The following is a 22026-nucleotide window of genomic DNA, read 5'->3' on the forward strand; positions in this document are numbered from 1 at the left end:
CAGCATTAGTGCCACCATCAGATCCATGATTTTTTTTCCTTTTTCCTCTTGCTTTCGTTGTCTCCATTTCTTCTTCATCGTTTAAATCATCATCGATATAACCTTCGTTCACTGGTGATGACGAACCCATCTGCAAATCATATAAACAGAGAAAGCTAAGTCAGAGTCTAAACATTAAGAATCAAATTAAGACAAGTATTATCAATGAACCATATAAGAACCTCTTGCTTTCGGTGTCACCATATAAGAATCAAATTGGTTTTGGAGTCTACAATCTAATCATTACAATGGAATTTTAAGATTCTACAGTCTAAACATTAAACAAGATGAAACATACAACATCTAATCAAACCAATTGCGGTTTCAGTTTAAGATTCTACAATTTAAGATTCTAATCAAATCAATTGCAGTTTCGGATTCTACAATTTATAATTCTAATCAAACTAAAGCACTGTTTCAGTTTCAGACAAGTATAAAGTTGCAGAAAACGATCAAAAAATCAAAGGACGATGAGTTTCAAATAAAAAAAACTAACATGTGATATCCTTCGTGAAGTCGCAGAAGGAGGGGAGGATGCTATACGTTTACGATTTCCAACTTGAAGAAATTAGATTAAACTCTGCTTTTATTGGGTAAAAGCAAAAAGTAGCTCGATTTTGAAGCTTGGTAGTCGAGCAGGCTATAACAAGTTCTCAAATCGACAAATACAAACAAAAGAAAAGGGGATTAGGTATTAAGGGGTTAATGGGTTACAAAATAATGTTCGGGTATCTTCGGATCTGATTTGGGTATCGAATATTACCCGAACCCGATCGGGTATCCGATCTTATGAAACATTAAACCCGATCGGGTATTTTACCCTATCTAAAGCTGAACCGAACTGCTCACTTCAGGTCAGGTTCGGGTTCGGGTTTGGGATTCGGTTAATATGCCCAGGACTAATTGAGGGGATATCCATGATTAGAAGTAACACTATGTGGATGGTGGAACCACAAGCTCCATGTAATTTGTGTTGGGCTTTCCAAGCCCAAACCAACTCTCCTATTAGTATTATATTGTCCGTTTTGGGTTCATGTGGCAAAACCCGCATGAATTTGTTATCGGGGTCTTTACCAAAAGATTTTACACTAATTGGAGTTGAATTTGACTTATATGTTAGAAACTTATTTTCTAATCTACCAATGCGAGACGTTCCCAACAATTTGATGTGTCTCTATGTTGTGATTTCACTTGATCTACCACTGTATATATAAAGATCAAACCAAATTAAAACGATTTAACTATATATATATATATATATATATATATATATATATATATTAAACAAGAATTTACATAAGTTCATTTGTAGAATTAAAAGGTTTAATAAGATTTAATCATTTTTATTGGGTAGTTGATAACTTATCATTATAGATTCTGAATAAGCATCATCTTTTAACTTAGTTTTTGTGAAAATTGTGTTAAGCCGCTAACTTTTAGTAATTAAACTATCATACATAAATCCGAATAATCCAAATCAACATGGAGAAGATGAGCCACGAAACGTAAAATTGACAAACCCTCCACATAAAATAAAAAACGACTGTTGTACTAGTTTATGGAGAACACAACAAGGAAGAGATTACCAAAAGACTACCCCAAAAAAAAAAAAAACAAAGAATCAGTAATGTTTTGTCTCTTGTATTTTTCGGTATAAAAATAGGAATTATTGCACTCTAGCAAACTTTTCATACATTTTATTGCATCCTAACACAATTGTTGTCCACAAGGCATTTATTGCCTTGCTTTTACACTGTTCACCCCTTATCTATACAATTTTACCCCTCAACTCCTTCTAACCAAATTATACTTTCTAACTAAAACTGTTAGACCAAAAGAATCTCCTCCTTCCATTGGTAACTAAACATATTTGATCCTGTGGTTGTATGACTTTCACGTGTATTGTTCCTCCAAGTTGATGTTGGCATCCGTATATAATCTTTTGTGTGGATAAGGGAAACACAAAAGGAATAGGGTTTTGGTGAAAAGAACATGGCGGCCCTAGTAATAAATGTCTTTTCCGTTTTTTGGTTGTTTACCGTGGATTGCATCTTTGTTTTTGTATCTTTTCTGTGGTTGCAATTATGTGTTTGACGAAAAACCAATACCCGTTCTTTGTTGCAGGTTGGCCATTGTATTTTCCTATGTGGTGAGTGGGCTTCTTCTGTGGATGGCATTTGGACGTTTGAGGTCGACAAGTTTCTGGTTTTGAGGGTCGTTCCCCTATCCGACAATGTTACTTTAGCTGAACTTGAGGAGGCTGCAAAACTCGAATTCGGCATTTTTAAGAAGAAGGCTTCTTTCAGCTTCTCTCCTCCTAACAGCATGCTTTTCACCACGGGTGAGAGAACTCCTCCTGTACTTGTTACTACTGATGTTGGCTTAGACTACTTCAAGCAATTGTTTAGGGAGAACCGTCATTTAAATATGTTTGTCAACTTCCAAGAGTCTAGAAACAGAGATACAAACACAGATGAGTTTGAAACATGGGATACAGTTTATGATATTTCTGGTTGTCGCATTCCTCTCTCCGGTAAGTCACCTGGATGTATTTTTCCAACAAGTGATGATGAGTTGGCACCTGGAAGCCAACTGGATGATGTCGTCCTCGAACGTATTTCTAAAATGGGGGAAATTTTTAAAATTGGAGTTTCTAATGGTAAAGGTGGGAAGGGTGTGTCTGCTGGAAGTTCAGCTGGTTGTAGTTTCGATAATAGTGGGAAGCGTGGGAGGTGTAGTTTTGATACCAATAACACTTTAATTGATGTTGATGTTGAAATGGAAGGAACTGTTGGGAGGAAATCAACTATCCCCATAATACCTACCACCCAAGTTGATCCATCGCTATTGGCTGAGGTTGATGCAATAGAGTCAAAGTATTGGGAACAAGGTTGTAACAATGAAGACTGGAGAAGAGGTATTGGGTACAAGACTGAGGGTAATGTTAAAGACTGGGGTCATAGTTCTGAAGAAGAAGAAGACGCAGAAGAAGAGGAAGAAGGACCAACTCAGGAGATTCTTACTCCTACAGGCTATGATCGAGAATTTTGGGGAAACTTTGTGGGAGATCATTTTGGTCGTGCTAATCCTGTAGAAATTATGTGTACCACGAATGACTGCTTTGACCATAGGGTTGTCATCAACGGTGGGACATCGTTACCAAAGGATGAGAGATTTGGTATGGATTCAGGTGGGGTTTTCGGTTTGAGTGGTGTCCCAACGGGCAGTGAACCTGTCCATAGTACAATAACCTCGTGGACACATAATGGTGGACAGGAACAGATTCCATCTACATCGATAAGGAGGTTAGAAGATGTTGATGATGAGGAGTTTGATATTCCTCCTCTGTTTGATGACATAGAATATGAGAGGGATGAGATTCCTGATCTTAACATTGACGACGATGATAAAGGCATATACAAGGGCAGAAAATTTGCCAGCAAAGAAGATTGCCAGATAGGTTTAGCCATATATGCAATTAAGAAACAGTTCCATTTTAAACAAACCCGGACGAAGCGAGACTACTTTGTTCTTAATTGTTCTTGTGAGCGATGCGACTGGAGGATTATGGCTAAAGAACTGAACAATGGATACTATGAGATACGTAAAGCATGTTTGGAACATACATGCCCAGTTGAAACAAGGTGCAATTACATGAGGAAGGTGTCATCTCGAGTTATTGCTGCTGTCTTCAAAGCACAATTTATCGACCCATCTAAAGCCCCAATACCAATGGACCTGCAGCAATTGGTCCTTGACGACCTAAAGGTGTCAGCATCATACAGTAAGTGTCGTAGGGCTAGGGGAATAGCTACAGACGATTTTTTTGGCTCTGATGAAGGTTCATATGATCAACTAGCTGAATATTTGCATCTTTTGAAGCTCGCAAACCCCGGTACTGTAACAGACATCAAAACAGAAATCGAGGAAGATGGTAGTGAAAGGTTCTTGTACACGTTTTTGGCGTTTGGTGCATCAATACAAGGTTTTAGTAAGCTCAGACGTGTTCTTGTTGTGGACGGGATGCATCTAACTGGTAAGTACAAAGGAGTGTTGTTGACAGCAAGTGGCCAAGATGGTAACTTTCAAGTATTCCCTCTAGCTTTTGTTGTTGTAGATAGCGAGAATGATGATGCGTGGACTTGGTTTTTTGAAAAGCTTGAACGGATAATCGTTGACAGCAATACCTTAACCATCATTTCTGATAGATGTCAGTCCATTTACATTGCTAAAAAGAGGGTTTTCCCCCTATCTCATCATGCCGCTTGTATTGTCCACTTGGCGCGGAATGTAAATGCCAAATTTTACAACAAAGGTCTTGCAAAACTGGTCACTAATGCTGCATATGCCTACACAGTTGGCTCTTTCCGGACGATGTATGGACAAATTAGAGGAAAAAACATGGTATGTGCTAAATGGCTTGACAAAATCGACGCTGCTCATTGGTCACACGCATATTTTCAGGGAGACCGTTACAATATGATGACCAGCAATATAGCTGAATCGTTGAACAAAGCATTATGGAAGGGTAGGGCGTCACCAATAGTGGAGTTGCTTAAGTTTATTAGGGCTATGTTAACACGCTGGTTCAGTGCAATGAGGAAAAAGTCTACCACACACAACGGGTTGGTAACTCCGAAGGTTGATAAACAAATGAAAAAGAACATGTTACTAGCACAAGGAAGCAAGGTTGCAACTGTTTCAAGTTGGAGTTATGAAATTGTGGGGTTGTTCAACGGGAAGCACCATATCCTTCTGGACCTGAAAAAATGCACTTGCAAACAATACGATCGTGTAAAGATCCCTTGTGGACACGCAATGTTCGCTGCCAACTACCAAGGTATTCCACCAACAACACTAGTAGACGAGTACTATAGGACTTCCACATGGGTAGCTACTTACGCAAGAGTAATCAATCCTGAAGTTAACCCCAATGATCTTAGCATGGCCGATGAAGTTGTTAGGAGGAACATAATCCCTCCAAAGTCCTGACGGCCATCTGGTAGGCCAATCAAGACCAGAATTCCATCTGTTGGTGAATATCCAGTAAGAATGGGCTAAGCTTCATCTATTTATTCAAATGTTTCTCATGCGATTGATCATGTATTAAATTGTATATTTTTTCCCCCCATAAACCTTCAAATGGCACTGCCAGGGTTAATAGGTGTTCAAGATGCAAGCAGATAGGATACAACATTTCTACGTGTACCAATCCTATTTGATGGTGTTTTGCATCTTTTGGTGAAGAACATTAGGTTTAGAGGGCTATGAGTAATTTTTTGGGGCCTTCTTAACCAGACACTTACTTTTGCTCAATTTTAATTGACATCTATTTTGCCTTCAAGGCTGCGGTAACCGATAAGAGTTAGGTATGTGCTGAGTAGCAATTTTTTGGTCCCTTCCAGGTGAGTGCTGGATAAGTGTCGTCAGCAATATTAGTATCACTTTAAGTATTTCATTGTCATATCCATATGGCGTACTTACTTAATGTTATTGTAAACGTTATGAGTTATGAAACGTTCCACTATATATCTCTTTTCCCTTCTTTACATTATTACATATGGACAGCATAGTATAATCCATATGGATACCTAAGTGTGGACAGCTCGAGATGGTCAACTATTTACACCCCTGCTTATACTGGATTGATCGTTCAACAATGGACATCAATAGCTGTTAGTCAACTTCTAATTACCGTCTATATGCGGAATAGGTTTCTACCATAGTCCATCCATGAGGATACCCAATGCTACGAACCCAAAACAATACAATTGTGGCCACCGTCATATACATTTATTACAAATAATCTGCCAAAAATCGGTGGATAGCTCTGTGTAAAGTGGCCCAAACTCATCTGCCAAAAAAACGTATCGTTTCGTTCATGTAGTCTCATTGCAGGTTTTGTTCGACTAGAATCATTGTAACTAGAAGTTATCGTTTGGTTCGACTACTTTCATTGTACCATTTGGTTATCTGTACATTCATTGTGTCGTTTCTTCATTTTCCTTCTCTACAACTCCTTCTTCGATCATTTTATCTATAAATATCCTCTCATTCATCACTGAATATCATCAGTTCTTCCTACATCTTCAACATCCACCTCTTCACGCCGAGTTCTATAGGCAATCACGCCTATTTCTATAAACCAACTTCTCTTCAATTTGTTAGTTCCTTTTTTTTATTTAACTTCACGTCTTGTTTTAACCAAAGTTGGTTTCGGTTGTTTCATTTACAGAATCAAGTTATGGCCGGTGAAAGTTCCAGTAGACGTCGGCCCTTCGATTCAGAGTGGGAAGACATGGACGGCGCTAATCCCGATAAACGTCCAAAACTCAATTCCGACTTCGAGTGGGAAGAAGAAGCACTTGAGACCATTTCTGAGGCCTTTAGTAAGACTAGAGCAGTGGTTGAGGCGGAGACAAAAGATCGCTTCACATCAATCCTCCATATGCTGCATGAGCATATGAAGAAGAAGGAGGAGGCAACTGCACTCCAGCATCAAGTTGAATTAATTGACGCTCAACTCTCCCACCTTAATCAGATTTTGGGTCAAGAACTAGTTGATTTCGAGACCCAAGAGTTAGCGGCGGCTGATGTCGAACAGTGCAAAGTTCCACCTCCGATTGATTGGTGTAAACTGGAAGTGCATTTCCCCGATGTTTAATTTTCTTTTACTATTCACCTAGGGAATACCTATTGTAATGTCATCATGACACCACATTTTTGCTATCTATGATAGCATAACCACATCACCAAACTCCTACGGATACCTAATGTACTTATGTACTTATTTCCTATTTTTTAACAGTTGATACGTAATGTACTTTAATATTCAATATATGCAATATTTCCAGATTCCTATGAATGGATACATTTTCTCGTTTAAATTGTTTATGTTCAATACCTGTATGGTCAATATCTGTAAATTAAGAAAGTACATCCAAGCTAATAACCCAAAAAATCACAATCGTGGACACCTCCATATACAATATCACCAAAAATCTATCCACATAGACAGCAATCTTTTACGGCTAAAAGACATTTACAACATCGCATTTCTTCTCTGCTCTTACGACTGGATTTCTCGTTTAATGATGGATACATTTACCGGGTCATCTAATTTTCCAAGTTTTAAATTATCAAATTAGGGTTCTAGCCACTATTATCTTGTGGATATTCACACATAACAATTTCATACGAGATTAGCATATTTGCCAGGTCATAAATAGAGATCTTACCACATCTTAAAAAGATTTTACATTTCAGTAGTTTCAGAGAATGATAATGCAAAATACAAAATAATACTAAAACCAATATTATTTGATCCTAAGACAAAAGCAGTATATCTCTAGATAGGAAGAAGAAAATACACTCTATACATCTCTCCCCATTGAATTCCTGCAGTGCCTCGTGGTCAAAACAGCACATTGGCACATCTTCAAAGTGCCAAGTATCAGAATATGTCCCCCATCGCTTTGGCCGCATTTTGTGGATGTGGTACATTAGAGAGTCAGCCAGCCTATCAACATCCCCAAATCGAGACTTCTTCTTGTAGTTCCAGTAAAAATCCATATCCAAAGTCCCTTCGCAGCTCTTCAACATTATCCACAACAACTCAGCAACTGGGTACACATGTTTAATGGTACTTACCACTGCAATTGCCTCTTTCAAATTACAGCATTGAAAAGCTAAGAATAAGCTTTTCACATACAAAGCATAAGGATTCTTGGCGTATAAACACATCCCAAAAAAGTCATAGTACACAGAATCGGGTCTTGACCAACTAACAAAATCGTAATCGCCATCCAGCCTAACAGCGGAAAGTGTTTCCGTAGAGTGAACTGCTACTCTACCTGCACGCCTCGCGACAAGCCAGCTCCTCAAATGTTTGATGCCATCCTGAGCTACCAAACTCACAATTTTCGCCAGAATTGATGCTGGAATGTAAAGATCTTTACGTGTAGGAATCTGTAAAAGCAATAACGAGTAAATTCAGCATATCTACCAGATCTATTAATTAAAATCTTTAAAAAACAATAAAACCAACAAAAAAACAAACCTCAGGATTCAGTCGGACAAGAGGCTCAGTGATAGGTTATTCAGTTGGGTAGCGGTCACTCATACGTGTCCGAGCACTATGAGAACGAGGGAAATGTCTTCGTGGTAGTATTCGACCATGACCGCATTTACCATGAGAGCAGTTCTCACAAACGATTTTGTATGTCGGAACCATTTTCAGCAATTTACTAACAGATACAATCTACGTTTATATAGACCAAAATACATTATTAAGACAATACCCAATATACCCCCAAAATCGTTATGTTTCCATGGATATCTCCACGTGGATTATGTATTGTTGAATGCCACGAATCCATGTGGATACTAGATAATGTTCGACTAATCACCTTATAAAGGATTTTCTTAAGCTAGTACAATACACACCCAATAGCTGCACACTATAAGTTTAAAATAAATTGCTAAATTAAGTCAAACATACACTACCACATCCTCAATCCTCAAATTAATATGTCCACATCCTCAACACAATACTCTTTCCTCGCATTAATACTCTACAACATCCTCAATCTTCAACATTTATGTATTACACTTTAGAGTAAGTGGGTAATATTCAGTCTTGTGTTTAGTTACTAGGTGTTGGGGTTATTGGTTAGTGTTTAGGGTTAAGGGTTTAGGGTTTACCCTTTTGGGTTTAGGGTTTAGGATTTAGGGTTTAGGGGTTAGGGTTTAGGGTTTAGGGTTTAGGGTTAACTGTTTAGGGTTTTGTTTTTTTTGTTTACGTTTAAGTGTCCATGGTTTATGGTTTAGTGTAAAGGGTTTAGGGTTTACCCTTTTGGGTTTAGGGTTTACGGTTTAGGGTTTAGGGTTTAGGGTGTAGGGTTAACTGTTTAGTGTTTTGTTTTTTTGTTTACGTTTAAGTGTCCATGGTTTAGGGTTTAGTGTAAAGGTTTTAGGGTTTACGGTTTAGGGTTTATGGTTTAGGGTTTAGGGTCTAGGGTTAACTGTTTAGGGTTTTGTTTTTTTTGTTTACGTTTAAGTGTCCATGGTTTAGGGTTAGGGTTAAGGGTCTAGGGTTTACCCTTTTGGGTTTAGGGTTTAGGGTTTAGGGTTTAGGATTTATAGCTTATGGTTAATGCAATCACTGTTTAGGGTTAATATAGTTCAAGGTTTAGGGTTCATACAGTTTAGGTCTTCTTGTTCATTGTTAGCGATCTATTAATACTTAGTGTTTGACTTTCCTTCAAATAATATACTACTCCAGTCTCCTCGTGGACAACATTAAATATTCTTTGTCCACACATTTGTGAACAAGGAAATATACTTGGACAGATTTACCTCATGTCCATGTTATTGGCTATCTATGTTAACTCTTATAATAACCATTAGGGTTTTCCTCTATACAATAGCCTAAAAGCGGAAGCCACACAAACCTTGTCTACACGTTTTTCAAAATGTTATCCACAAAACTGGACAAAACAGATATCACCTTCCCCTACAGATATAACCTTCCCCTACTGCTGAAAGAAACTCATAAATGCAAAGCTGTCACCTACTTCCCCTACAGTTGATGTACTATACTTTCCAAACATTTTCAAACTACTGGCGGAAAACATCCCACCCTCGATGCAAATAAGTAGCTTTTTAAACTAATAATACTTTATGTCTTCCTCTTCCTCTCCTACATCAAAAATCATAGCCGTCAAGTCCAGTCTTTCACCTTCACTTATTTAGACAGTCTCTCACCTTCTACGTAAACCGTAGAGAATTGTGTTTCAAATGGAGGTAACAACAACTTATTTCTTCTTTCATATCGTCTTTCAATTATTTTTTCCTTAACTATTTCAATATCGGTGCAGGTTACGACCACCACCGACTTTTATATCCCTCCACATTTGCTTGCAAAAATTGTAAGCTTTGTTGCTCAGGATGGGGTAGACGCTTTGAAAAATTTGATACAGGCTGGGCCTGAATGCAAGGATGCAGTCCTCTCCAACGAAACCATGTCAACAGTTCGTCTAGACAAATCAGATCATTTCATCTGGTAAACCATGCCACAGTCAAGCTACAATGCTTTTTTCCAAAAATGCCTTGAAAAACGGAATCCGTACGCTCTGTTGGCGGAGCTTAACAAAGGGTCAGCGTTAGATTTTCTGGTCCATCAATACACTAAGGCGGGTCAATGGGCCCCAGCTTATGCCTTCCCCACAGAAACAAATCTACCAATCCATGATAGCCACATCGATCTACAAGACTTACACCCACCTAAGAGGCAGCCGATAGTGGGTAAACCTAGATGCCCACGATGCAGAAGACCCTCACACCAGCCAAACACCTGTCAGCAACAGTCCCCTTAGGAAAACCACATCGTTGTACTATTATATGTGATATTAGTATGAAAATGATGGTTCTCCCTTGTTCTTTCCATTGTGTAACCTTGTTATGTTTCCAATGTTTCATTATCAAATATACAAAATCTAATCCTAATTAAGAACTTCTATCTAGAAAAATTATGAACACAATTCACTTATGTGATCTGTAGATATGGCCACGTATTTTTGTGGATACCGTAATATATACCCTGTCCACACACATTGTGTTAAACAACCTATCCAAATTTCCGTGGACCTTAAACGTTAAGATCTATCCACACATATTCTCGTAAACACGCAACAAACTCTTAGCTCGTATCCACACAACCTCGGTACTGTATGGTCATCAATGGTGTGGATAAGTCCAACATTTCTAAATTCCTCTCCATGTTAATTAACAAAACAAAATATTGCTTTTACAGATTTTTCGACATAGAAGTTACAAATCTAAAAATAAAGCTTACAGATTTGATTCAAGTCATACATGTTATGAGTAGAACATCATAACAAATAAACACACAAATTAACTGTCTCTAAAGACACGATACACATGATGTACATTAAACTACACAGAACAGCCCAAAAACAAATGCCATTTACTCGTTCTGTGATGTATAGATAGGGGCAACTAATTCAGTGTAGATGTCCATTGCATATTGAGCCCTGAATTCATCAAGAATCTCGTCTGTGATGGCCGTCATTTGTTCTGGTCCATTGTCATTCGCAAGAATCTCGAGAAACTTCATAGTTACCAGGCCACAATCACCGCACCGGTTGTTCACATAAATTCCTTCAAATCTAACCCACTTGAACTTCTCAAATCCATGAGTCTGTGACATGGGTGGCTTGCAAAATTTGTGAATGATGAACGGTAACATCTCCACAACCGGAGCCACGAACTTCTGCACCTTTCTGATATCATACAAATCCACATTTGGAACAAGGATGTAAACGCACCAATTTGGTAGGCTTATGGCGAATCCTACCCAATGCTCGTTTTTCCAGATCATCGACATATATATCGTTTTGATATTCTCAAACCAGTCTGAAGGACTACCTGGGAAATACCGGTCCAATAATCCTCTCCACTGCACTCTATTCTTGTTCTTCGCAACTGAAAAACTTTTGTACTTCTGCAAGAAGTAGTTCCCAAGCCAAGGTGAGGCAAACGTCGAACGCTCCTTCTCTTGCACATATCTATGTCTTTGTCTTAAGAAAGACACCATGACCTCAATATGCTGTTTAAGACAGTAAAACAAGATGTAAATAATCTCAAACCATTAGATATACAGACTAATCCTTCTAAATAGAGCAGGAATTACCAAAGTAGACACCCATTTCTGTGGTTCAGCAAGTTCCAGAAAAAACTTGTTGTCAATGAGGTGACTACAAGGTCTAAGGTGTTCACTGCAAGGCGTTGTCTAATTAGTATACGCCATACATTAGTATCTATTAGAATATTATACCCAAAAAAATCAACGAAAAACATGAATTATGTGTTAGGTGCTTCCTTCAACGTTTTCTCAAAGCATTTAAACAGAGTGGTGTCCAGTTGAGGTAACAAATCATGCCCTCTCGAAGGACTGTAAGGGTCCTTCTTCAAGAACTCAACAACAAGTTTTTGTTCCCCTTCGGTCAATATAGCAACCTTTCTCTCCTGTGGCGGAGAAAAATCACTTACATCTAAAATATTTTCAGGTCCAACTTCTCTCTCCTGTAGGATTATTCAACATATGTTAGCATGCATCATCCCCTCAAACTAAGCATTCAGAGATATATGCCCATTATTTATACCTCCGCTTCATCACTGGACGATCCTTCAACTGCCTCAAGATGTGTCAATGGAACTTCCGGAACTCCCTAAAACAACAATATCAAACAACCTTAGTTAATCCGCATACACATCCACATGTACAGCGCCAAACATACACAATGTACCTGATCGTCGAGCTTTCCTGACACTATTCTCAGTATGGTCTCCGATGCTACCCTCACCTAATTGTTTTATTGTTTTTGCCATTAACACCCACAATAGTTACTTACTAAACATTATAAATATTGAAACATTAAGATTACTGTACCGAAGAAATGTCATTACAAACTATTATTCACCTTATCTTCATCAAACTCCCCTTCAACGTCTGATACATGATTCACCTATACACATACCCATATCCATGTGGACAGTAAAATTGATTTTCGTATTATATCTAAACAATCGTATAGACAGATTAATGCTATGACACAACGTTCTTTAAAATACAACGCTGCATGATATACATCATTGCATACATTCTCTGCGGCTACGCTCATTATAGTCTATGATGCTTCGATGACCTAATAGTTGATAAAAGATAAAACTTAAACGGTATAACAAAACACAATTACAAGGTACCATAATGATAATAAAACCACAATATAAGGTTCCTTAGGACATTTCTACACCTTCTCTTGACAAAGGTGCAGCAGCCGTTGAAGCATGAACCTGACCAAAAATTCGTATCCATATGTTCAGTAAAAAAAACTAACTATAACTGAATGAGGTGTTCATGCTTCAACTAATAAAATGATTATCCCTTGTCCATGAATAAAACCATAATTATGTGAACCCATAAAGCTAACACCAACTAATAAAATCATATTATATGACTACCAATCACCTTCTCTTGACCACTTTCTGCTTCAACGGCTGCTGCACCTTTTATCTGCCAACAAATATGTAGCTATATGTTCAATAACATTAATCAAAGCTATAACTTGTCATATTTATTACTCACATCCATGTGGACATCAACCCCGCTAACTTAACAAATCAAAATGTGGTTCAAAGCCAACTATTCACATTCTCCTGACCAGTTTCAACTACTACTAACCCTCTAACCTATCCACAAATAAATATCCATATGTTCAGTAACACACAATCAAGCTACAACATGTAACTTTTTCCCACATCATAGTTTCCTAACATAACTATATAACACACAATCAATGCTACAACATGTAACTTTTTCCCACATCCTAGTTTCCTAACATAACTATATAACCACATTTAGATTACTCTACAAAATACAACACTTGTTTACCAACTACTTACCACCTTATCTTCACCAAATTCTTCATCACAGTCTTGTAACCCTTCACCCCGTCCACAAATCATTATCCATGTGTTCAATTTCATGAGATCTAATCTACAGCTATTGCTACAACTTCCGAATTTATTATCTTCTCCATGTAGACAACCATACATATCATTCATTATCAACATAGAGAAAATTTACGGAAAAACTATTCCTCACCTCCTCATCGGAAGTTTCTCGATCAGCAACTTTTCTCCGTTCTCCCTGACCACTGAATCGTATCCATGTGTTCAGTTGAATTTAAACAAAACTACATATATAACAAGTCATACTGGTTCAACAAATTTACCTCAATATACACACTCGGCGACGTCTCAATGTTCTCATGTTGTTGTGTGTCATTGTTAGGATCAAATAATGACCTAAGGATTGTATTCATATTTTGGCGCCCATCTTCCAATGTAGATTGTGCTGCAGATCCATCATCCTTTGCTTTCTTCTACACTAAACATCCAAAAAATTAGTAACATTTTGCTTAATTAAGAAATTGAATGATTGTGATACTTGTTTTACCTCATCTACAATGTCTTTCACCTCTGTATCATAGATAGGCTTTACATCAGATAAATAGGACACACCATGAGAGTCCTGCGACATATACAATAATATCTACGACGTTTTTCCATTACAAAACGAATCATAATTTATCTCAAATGGTTTGTCTCCTTACAATGAATAGAGGTTTGCTTTCGGTGTCATATCGGGGAATGTCTACCGAACACAACCTCTCCATGCTACTGGCCCCGATTTGTATGTAAGTATTACAACCAGATTGATCAATATACGTACATTGATACTAAAATAAAATTTGAAAAAACCACAACACACTAACCCTTTCTGGCGAAGGAGTCCTTAACACATCCATCATATCAACAGGAACATTGTCTCCCTGTTCCGTCTGTGAAAGTCAGTTGGGGATTTAAGCAATGTAACAAATAAAACTCTTCTAACCATGTATCATGAAACAAAACAGAAATGACGTCAACCTGAAACTCGTCTTTCGTCTCACCGTCTCTGTCTTCTACACCATTGTCTCCACCACAGTTGCTATCCTTTGTAAAGTCATAACCGCTATCAACCTGCTATTACAGATCGATGTCAACTAACACCATAGTTTATTTCTTCATAACAATACTAACAAGAATTAAAAAATAAATATGTATCTCACCTCTAACTCATTAGCTCGCATATCATTCTCATCATTCACATCCACCTTCGATCCCGAACATTTTTTCATATGACTTCCCGTCTGCTATGACACTATATTCTGTAAGGAAAACTACAGCTAGTCTACCCAATACCAATAAAAAAATGGGATAACTATGGACAAACCTCTATTGCCTTGAACGTCAGTTCAGGACAAACATCTACGCCAAACTTCCAATCAGATTCATTCTAACAAAATGAATTAAACAAAAAAGTTTATGAGCAAATCAACTAGGTTAATTCATACTATGGGAAATTATTACTAACCTCTGGTGGTAATTCAGCAACATATTGATGCCAATTGTGACGACCTTCGAGAATATCCTCACCACTTTGGTCGACCTCTGTCGCGAAAACATCCTCTGCCCCATCATTGACCTTCGCCGTTGAATCAGCCACATTATCAGCACCAACGCCATCAACATTGTCCCCCTTCAATGATATATCTTCGTCCGCCGATATACTTTCACTTTGCTTTTGACTGGAGTAACTAATACTTTTCCTATTGTTCCGGTGAACTTGACGAAACTTTCTGCCCAAAAATCTTTTCTTTTTTGTCTCTTTCAACTTCCTTTGCATTTTCTTGAACTGCCCCTTTAACTTTTTGAACTTCACTTCATATTCGGACCTAAGATCACCTAACTGCTTCCCGAACCAACTCTTTAGTTCAGACAACTCAGTACCTTCAACGTCGTCCACCACTGTAGGACTTTTCTTCTTTTTGAAACTCCCTCGCCTTACGGAAAGTTTTTGCGACTGAACTCTTTGGCGGGAGACAATGTGCTTTCTGTGCACAGTCTTCTCTTTATTGTATCTAACGGTAAGTAAAGGCAATGACATATCCCCTCCTGGCCACTCCTTTTTCGATAAAACATGTCCTCTTACTATCTGTGCCTCCAAATACATTACCTTTCTGTCTTTAACTTCATCATCCCACTCTCCCCAGCCCTCTTCCGGTGGATCAACAACACGATACGGATTAACCACCAACTGTGGACACGGATATGTTAGTAATCATACAATCCACGTGGTCACCTATTGAAAAATATACTATCCACGATTCCAAAAAAACTAAGAAAAACCAATATACTTACTTTGCCTGCTCTTTCCGTAACATGAATGTCTCTCAAATTAAGGTTGTTTTTGGGAAACACAAGTGAATCCCAGTCCAATATGGTCCTCCTGTCATTAGCCCCTGGTATCTTCTCCAGCAGGCCAGATATATTGCTATAAGCAAGTAACTGTAGTGCCAAGGGAAAACCTGACAACCGGATAGTCTTCTGCTGCAATTTCTTTGTAAATGTAGCAACGACGTCCTTGCTTTTATCCACAACTCTCAATCTCTTGTTAACATGAGTTATTGGCAACCTACTTTCTGGCCTCATCGACGCTATTGTCTTCAAGAAAGCTTCTCGCCCCCAAGGAAAAGCGAGGAATTCATCAACGTCTTGCAACATCTCCACATACTTGAAAGTCGGACGATGTGTCTGGGTTTTGGCTATTAGGATACCATCAACAATAAGAAGCAATGCAAGCCTAAGTTTCTTGTTCCCATCTTTGATTAATGGGTCTTCGAAGACTTCACTAACATTCTCCAATGTCTTCTTCCGATCTTCTCCGATCAACTCATCCCAGAAACTTTTCTCCTCTGGTTCAGGAACATGGTCGTAATCTCGGTCGTATTCTTCAGGGAACTCTCGGCAATCCAAACCAGTTACAGCACCAAGCTCAACCAAAGAAGATCTAAGTGGTTGTCCACCGAACACTGTCCACAATTCATACTTCTGTTTGGATATTACCTGTCTGCATAGTAGAGCGTGAAGTAACTTGCAAGATATTGGACATTCAGCAACCGGTAAACTAAACAAGGCTCCCAATGGTGAATCCAAAATCTGATCCATTTCATGTGTCCCTTTCAGCACATCGCGTATTAAATTGAGAATGTCGGGTTTTGAGTATATCTTAAGCCTTGCATCTGGGTAGCGGTCGGTTGCAAATAACCGTGGAGGAAGTCGAATGTCCCACTCCGAATTACTTTCCTCCGCCATTTCTACACTAGTTTTTGTTGGTGACGAAGGTTTCTCAATTGATGGACGTTTGAAAAAACCAGTGATACGAAGATTACCTGTCATCGGAATAGATGCACGAACACTGATGACAAGGTCGACTGAAACACGGGTTGCTATTTTTCAAGACTACGACGGAAGGAATTTCCATATAATCGCCGGCGGCGGATCTAGGTTTCCAAAGTGACGGAAGAAGATAAAAGACTTTTTACTTCGAGGTCAAAAAAAAAATTAATCGATCCCAATAATAAGTCTGTAAAAAAAAATAAGGGAATTATCTCCTCAACAACAAAAACGATGTCGCTTAGTCTTCTAGTTACGATTTCAAAGATACTAGTTAAAGGGTATGTCAGTCTTCTTACAGCCAAAAAGTGCCCTATGGACAAGAAGTGTGTCATAGGGGTAGAGTATCTACGTCCAGTTTACGTAACCGACAGTTTATGTAAAGAGGTAGAATATCTACGTCCTGAGACAATCTTTGAAGCTATGGAATATGCAAGAGATAATGAATATAAGATTGATGGTGACAAGCGAACACGAACTTTTGGAGGACACTTGGCCCCAACAGCTCAACAATCAATCTTGTTAGAGAAGCGTAGGGTGGCGGGGTATCAAGATAGACAAAGCGCAAAAGAGAAGGAATCTCTATTGCCTCAACAAACAGAAGTGAAACAAGCACCTCAACAACTGTATTTGAAGAAATTGACCACCACAGAAATGGAGGAGCGACGAGCAAAAGGTCTCTGCTTCAATTGTGATGAAATCTTCACAAGAGGACATGTTTGCAAACCAGTCCTTTTTCAAATTACAGTAGTCAATGATGGGGCTAATCAGGACAACTAACCAATTGAAGAGGAGGACATGCCATGAGCTGAAGCTTGAGGACAAGCTTCAAGTGGAAGAGGAGAGTAATGATACGATCATTGGGTTTTGATAGAATTATCTAACTATGGTTTCATTCCTTTTTAAATTAGATTTAAGATTTTATATAATTTCCTTTTAATAGGAGAGATAGGTCGGTTTGTAAGGTTCTATATAAGAACCTCTTATGCTAATGAGAATTTCAAGCTTCCAACAATTAACCTAATTCTCAAAGAGAGACTTGGGTTAAAGGGAAGTTAGCTTTCAATCTCTATTGTTCTTTAGTTTAAGCAACGGGTGTGATTACTAGGGCTAAGGCTAAGGCTTTGGCTCATAACAACTGTGACTTTGCAGTTGACGCAAAAGGGTTCACCGCATTCAAAACAGCATCTTATAGTTTCATCTCCCGTTATCGACATTAAAGCCGAGCACCTCGGATTTGGGCAATAAACTCTGTCTGCCACAGGAACTTGTTCCTCTTTGTTCCTTCATTCCCACATCTCTCTTAGTTTAGGCATCAAAATATTTGCACAGGTTGTAAGAGTTACGTTAGACTTGCATTGATAATGTGGACACCTTGGTACACTTCCCTCGAGTAGCCTCACTTCTATATGTCGTTTCATGGACTCCACACAGAATTCATCATGACCGCATAAAGACAAAGAAAACATATTCTCAGCTTCAAAATCATTGTAACAGATACAATAAGTCTTCTTCTGAAGAGTATGCTGATTTCAGAAACTATTGTTTCCATTGTAAGCTTATAAGCAAACTTAGCTTGATTTCTAGTCATTAGAACAGGGATGCTAGACGTCATTTGTTGTCTGATACATTTCACATCATCCAAAAGAATGGCAATGTTATCTTGCTCAGGCTTCAATATCCCCAAGACCTACATACATTCAAGGAACGATATACATGTAATGAAACAATAACACATTGAAATTAATATATAGTATGACAAAAAAATATATAAGTCACAGTCTATTGTCTCTTTAAAATATATAATCGAAACTTAAGAATACAGAACTTTGATCAAAGGTCCGTACACGTTAGCTTCCAAAACAAGTAAAAGTAAAGATTACCTATTTCATTAAGCATCTGAACCTTATTAGTCAAAGGAAAACTTACCAATTCGAAAATTTGATCATGATCACAGTAGAATGATATATGATTGATCCCCAAACCCAAAGCTTGGTTAGCACTGGCTTCAACGCAGTAAGCTCAGCCTCCAAAACTGTTACGGCGGAATCATGATGACGTGAACCCTTTTCATGAAACAAGACATTATCTTCTTGGCCGCAAATTGCAACTCCAAATCTTGTCGTTTCCTCACTCACCAAACCCTTGAAGTAAAGCCTGTGTGATATGTATATATTTTACACTCTTTCATCATGCATTTGTTATTCATTTTGGTCTCTTAACTCATTGTTTTGCATTGTTTTTAGTCTCTTTTGCATAATATGCATATCTAGGTAGTCTTTGCATTGGTCTTGCATACATCTTGCATATTAGAGTTATTTCAGGTGTTTAGGAGATGTTCAGACTATTGGAACTGAGTGGAGGTTGAGACATGCGGCTCGACCAAGCATGCTCGGAATGTACGTCATCAACGCTCGAGCCATGCTCCAACATCACCACTCGAGCCACCACTCGAGCCACCATTCGAGCCACCAGTCGAGAGATTCAGCTTTTGACGTCTTCATCAAAGTTTTAGGGAATTGAGTTAGCTTTCCAATGCCGTTTATTTCAAGCCAATCGGAGGTGTGGTTAAAGAGTTATCATTGTTTTAGTGGATGCGTATACACCCAGCTCGAGCCAACCTCCCCTCACCTCCGCCGAACTCACACGTTCGAGCCACTCTCGTCGCTTCCGTCGAACTGACCAACCGAGCCACTCTCGTTGCTTCCGCCCAGTGCATTCGTCCGAGCCATGCTCCCCAGCGCATCCGTCCAAGCCATGCTCCCCAGCGCATCCGTCCGAGCCATGCTCCCCATCGCATCCGTCCAAGCCATGCTCCCCAGCGCATTCGTCCGAGCCATGCCCCCCAGCGCATCCGTCCGAGCCATGCTCCCCAGCACATCCGTCTGAGCCATGCTCCCCAGCCATCCGTCCGAGCCATGATGACATTGCATTCCATTCGACGCGCACGGACTCGTACGCACATGTTAGGAAGAAAGACGTTTGGTTTCACACGCTTCAGGAGATTACCAAACCGACTCCTTACCTTGTTGTTTTAAGTTTTAGGGCTTTCCATGTTGGACTACTATATATACATTTTGTTAAGTCCTTGCTGAGACATCTTATCTTTTATCTCGTTCTTTTCCTGAAGGTTTACCCTAGCCACCAAAAACGTTTTCAGACTTTGTATTCCGACACGTTTGAGTTTATTCAGTATTTTCATTTGATTTCTTTTACAAGTTGTTATTTACTTTTCAATCTATCTAAGAATGCTTGTTTCTATATTTTCTGGGTTTGCATCCTTGATAATGATTTTCGGATCTGAGTAGTGTAGTAGTCCTTAAGGATGGGATATATTAGGTGGAGGATCTTAGGATGTAGAGTGTTTAAGCTTTGATTTTTATGATTCCCTTCTAGAGTAGTGTTAGAAATGCTAGTTTAGCTCTGATCAATTGGAACTAGGTTCGAGACATTTCCACACCCAAAAGGTGTTTGATGAAATGTCTGACCAACTAGTTCCAGAGACTTACGTTCCTAGCCTAAGAGATTAGTTGTCTAGGATGTTTGTTGACATGAACGAACTTGTTTGTCATGCCTGCTCAACCATGTTTCTCTAGTGAGAGCTGGGTATGGAAGTGGTTGAGTCTGAGTAGCTTTTGCCAAGAGATTGGATTAGCTAAGTTTTGTTGTTCGTTGTTTAGGGATAGATTTCTTGTGGCATGTTAAACACTTTGTATGGTAGGAGACTTCACCGACATCAATTAATCCCATCCTTAGGACCTCTTTCTTTCTGATTTTTATTACATTCCTGAGACTGTTTCGTTTCTTGCCTTTTAGTTCATGCTTAGAATCGTTTATGTTTTTATTCATTTTCGCTTTTTGTCATGCATTTTTGTTTCTAATCCTAGAACACATTTCCGTTTTGCATTCTAATCATTCTAGGACTGTTAGACAAACACTCTCTTTGAATTGGCTTGACTTGTGATTTCTTGATTGCATCTTAATTGTTAGCGAAGTTTCCCAACTGGATTGACACCTTAAGTATTACAATTGCATAAGGTTAATTGAACCTGCTAGGAGACACAAAAATCCTAGTATCACTGTGCATGTGGAACTGTGAGGGTTTTAGGTCATCCATAGATACAATATGATGCAAAATGTCTATGAAGATTCTTCCCATATATATAGAGGCCAATATTTTAGGGTTTTAGGGGTTTAAGCCCCTCGTGAGTTCTATTAATTAGGATTATATTATTGTACAGTATATGTTTTTAAAAATAGAGTTATTTGGGGAATGATACGTTTTTGAAACAAAATTGGCAAATCAATACATTCACTATTTACAATTAGAAAAAACAACTTTGACCACTATTTCATCTAATTATATTGTCTTTTTGCCATTCAAGACCTTACTTAATTACATCTTATGCCATTACTCTTCTTTTCTCCTATTTTCTTGATTTTTCAAATAATTGTTAATATATTTCTTTTTTTTAGAAAATTTCTTAGATACATAAATATATATATATTTTTCTTTACAATTTAATATGAATTTTATTTAATAATTCTTTTAATATATTATATTATCCATACACTATTTTAAGTGTACAAGTGTTTATACATCTTATTAAGTGTACATATGTCTGTACACATAATTAAAAGTACAGATTAAACAAATTACATCAGTACACTAGATAATGTGTACATACATCTGTACATTCAATAAAGTGTATGGATACAAAATTCGTAAAAAATAATTAACATTATCAAATAAAACCATCAAACAATATGCATATCAAATTATAAAGAACAAAACATAGATTTTTATATATCTGAAAAAAATTCGAAAACCAATTTTAATTTGCTAGTATTTTTGGTTTTAGATTATATAAAATATAATAACGAAGTAAAAAAAAAACTTTTATACCCACATAACCACTCTCTTCCTTCCCTCTCTCTCTTGTCTTTCTTCCCCATAACTCTCAATGCCCTTCTCGTAATATTCTCTCAATCACTATGTCCCACACACTTTGCTATCTCTTACTACCTCTATCTCACACCTCCCTCTTTTCCCAATTATAAATAGTGATTGTATCATTCTCCTAATTATGTTTCTAAAATGTACTAAAATGCTAACAAACCCTT

General features: G+C 38.1%; 1 pseudogene; it reads right to left on the minus strand.

Annotated features, from left to right (window-relative positions):
* Positions 1-17981: 17981 nt before the first annotated feature.
* On the minus strand, positions 17982-19064 carry LOC147942587 (E3 ubiquitin-protein ligase RSL1 pseudogene; annotated as a pseudogene).
* Between the last annotated feature and the right edge of the window lie 2962 nt (positions 19065-22026).

This window comes from Camelina sativa, chromosome 6, assembly GCF_030686135.1.
Source record: "Camelina sativa cultivar CO46 ecotype springtype chromosome 6, ASM3068613v1".
In the NCBI taxonomy this organism is placed as follows: Eukaryota; Viridiplantae; Streptophyta; class Magnoliopsida; order Brassicales; family Brassicaceae; genus Camelina; species Camelina sativa.